The sequence below is a fragment of the Humulus lupulus genome, chromosome 2 (genome assembly GCF_963169125.1).
Source record: "Humulus lupulus chromosome 2, drHumLupu1.1, whole genome shotgun sequence".
In the NCBI taxonomy this organism is placed as follows: domain Eukaryota; kingdom Viridiplantae; phylum Streptophyta; class Magnoliopsida; order Rosales; family Cannabaceae; genus Humulus; species Humulus lupulus.
In genome coordinates, this window is record NC_084794.1 from 12,134,399 (window position 1) to 12,137,985 (window position 3,587).

Here is a 3,587-nt window from a genome sequence, read left to right on the forward strand (position 1 = left end):
ATTTGATGATATATCGAGTTACCATTCAAAAAGCAATAATAGTTGTGGCTTGCCAACCTATCCAACATTTGATCAACAAACGACAAAGGAAAATGGTCCTTCCTTGTCTCCTTATTCAACTTGCGATAATCAATGCAAATTTGCCACCCTGTGATCGTATGAGTCAGGTTGAGCTCGTTATTGTCATTCTTCACCATAATCATACTACCTTTTTTAGGCACCACTTGTACTGGACTCACGCAAGCATTGTCAAAAATTGGATAGATCATATTGGCATTTAACCACTTTAAAATCTCATTTCTCACTACCTCTTTCATGGATGGATTTAGTCTTCTTTGAGCTTCAATGGAGGGCTTGCTATCATCCTCCATAAGAATTCTATGCATTGCTGTTGAAGGACTTATTCCTCTAATAGCTACCAATGTCCACCCGATAGCCAACTTATGTGCCCGGAGTTCCCTTAACAATTTCTCCACCTCCTCTTCAGAAAGAGAAGAAGACACAATCACTGACAGAGTCTCCTTCTCACCCAAATACACATAGCAAAGATGGTCTGGCAGGGACTTCAATTCTAACACTGGTGGCTTTTCAATTGATGGCATCGGGCTCTCTGGTCCTTGTCCCAACTCTTCAAATTTCCTCCCATAATATGGTTTGTAAGAGTTTATCCAATTGACATACTCCATGAAATTTTTACCATCCTCGTTATCCACATCAACTTCAGTCAATGTTAACTCAAGAGGGTTTTCCCCCAAACTAGTATCAGACACCACTCAATCTACCACATCTATATTGAACACAACTGTCACTAGCTCTCGAATACTCCATCGCCTTGAACACATTGAAAACAACTTCATATCCTTGAACCCTCAGTCTCAACTCACCTTTATGTACATCAATTAACGCTTGCTTAGTGGCCAAGAATGGTCTGCCAAGGATTATAGGAACTTTGGTGTAACGCCCCAAACTCCAGGGACCATTAAGGTGTGCCTTGTAAACAGTGCTAAACTCGTTAACCGAGTCATTTGGCCAAAAACGTGAACTAAGTATGATTAGCGGTTTAGGGATTAAAAACTTTGGTTAAGATGTAACGTTTCACTAGAATGTTTAATATATATATTGGGATCCCGAAAATAAAGTTTCAGTGTTTATTACAGAAAATATTTACAACAGGCCGTTCTAAGCAGCAAAACAGGGTTCAACCTTAGTTCCACTTTAAACCTCGGCCGTGGCGGAAGAGCAGCTGCATATGTACACGTCATCACCTAAGCTCTCCAACACAAGGATGGTCCAGCTCCCTCTTGCCTTTACCTGCACCACGTAGCACCCGTGAGCCGAAGCCCAGCAAGAAAACACAGTAAAGCATGATATAATATCAACAACGATCATAATAACCATTCAGGACTATCAGTCCAAGCAAATAGGTGACAATAGCCAAAAGTCACAATAATGAGCATCGCTCCCTCTAGCCATGTGACGATAGGGTCACCCGGGCTTAACCGATAAGTGATTCTTTCTTAAGTTTGATTAAGACAGGTGCAAGGTGATTAGTCACCAACATAACCTTCCTCACGACTCTAGAGTCGAAACTATGGACAACGTCCCTTAGCCATGTGACAAACGGTCACCGGGGTCATATACCTTGGCTATAGTCATATGGTCGTAGACCAGGCAAGCGCTTATAAGTTCTTCGACTCTAGGGTTAGTCTAGCATTAATGCCATAGAGCCATTCAATGTGTGATTCTCGACTTTAGAGTCGGTCCCTAACTAGTCAGTGCCATACACAAGCAAGTCATGCCACCAATCGTATACCACATGTTCAATATCCATAAACAAGGTATTTAGCATGCTTACTAAACAGATACCAGTACAATTAGGACCATGCACAACCATAGAGGCTCAAGCTCTGAACAATATCATACCCAGTATACAAAACATGTCCTAGTCACATGTTTCTCATGCATCATATGCAATATATCCAGCAATCCAACATGCACCAATAACAACCATGCTGTCACGTTTTATAGTCAACCAACATGCATTAAGAATAGTCATGCATGTCATACATAATAATCAACCGACATGCATCATAATATCCATGCATGTCATACTCAATAATCAACCAACATGCATCATAATAGCCATGCATGTCACATATATACAGGGTGCAGTTTTCTTACCTCAACGTCGAGCTAGAACGATTAAAAGAACGACCCTTGAGAACGATCAACTTTTAGTCCTTTAGCGGTCACCTAGTCATAACCAAATATAAGGTATCATCAATAAAAATGGTCAACATAAGTTTCCAAACCAATATCTAGCCTCCGGGACATCAATCCCCACTTAACCGGGTACTAGGATCAACCCCGAGGCCTTAAGCTAGCATCCCTAGGCTAAAAACACAATTTTGGTCAAATCTGCCCTGATGGGCTGCGGCTCACCACAGCCATGCCACGGCTCATCACCCTGACAGAGGCATATTTGCCTCAGAAGCCACCTTAGGCCGCGGCACACAAAAGCCAGGCCGTGGCTCATTACCCAGACCAGCCAAAAATCAGCAACGCACCAACTCGACCTCCCCTGCATATTCCCTTAGAACCAAGCCTTCAAACCAGTTCCAAACCTTCTCCAAACACTCAATTAAACCTCTAAACATCACCCATAATTCCCCCTCATCAAAACCCAAAGAAAACATCACCCAAACTTCTATTAATCCAAGTTTTCTACAAGAGATTTACAAGCTGAAAACCAAAGCTTAAAAACAGAGCACACCATTAAATTCATATCTGCAACTCACCTCAAACACAGTTTTGAATCCCCTTTAATGGCTAAAACAAGTTCCCTAGCTGCCACCTTTGATTTCCTAGCTCAAAACCCCAAGATGTCTCTCCAAAATTCAAAGAAAAATGAAGGGAGAAGCTTGTACGGGAGAGAGAGGAAGAGAGGATGAGGTTGGCTCTGTTTTATTCTGTTTTCCACAGCTTTCTAAACACCCAAAGCTGATATAAATCCTTAAGGTCAAAAGACCATAATGCCCTTAAGCCAAATAAACCCCTTTAAAGGCTTCCAAGGGTAAAACCGTCATTTCCTGCCTATCTCGTTAATTATAATTAACGCTCTCCAATTCCCGCTATTCTCAATATTCCCAAATACCAATAAATCATATCCCATTACCCTTTAATTCCCGGTAATGCTCTAATCATTAAATTCACCCCGAGTCTCACCCCGAGCCTCGAACTTAAACCCGTTATGACTAGACCGAACACTTACATCTCATGATCGTCTCATGTCGATTAGCTCGAACCAATCCACATTATAATGTGGCTATATTAATTAATCACAATCATGCACCCAAAGTATACAATTACGCCCACAGTGGCCAAATTACCAAAATACCCTCACGATAATAAATTCTCCCATATGCATGCATCCACCATCATATCATAATATAATTCACGTAAACATGCATATAATCATTAAATACTATAATAAATCAATTATAGCCCTCCCGGCCTCCTAATCAAGGTCCTAAACCTTATTAGGAAATTTGGGGCATTACATTTGGCATCCTCTTCCATGTCTAAAA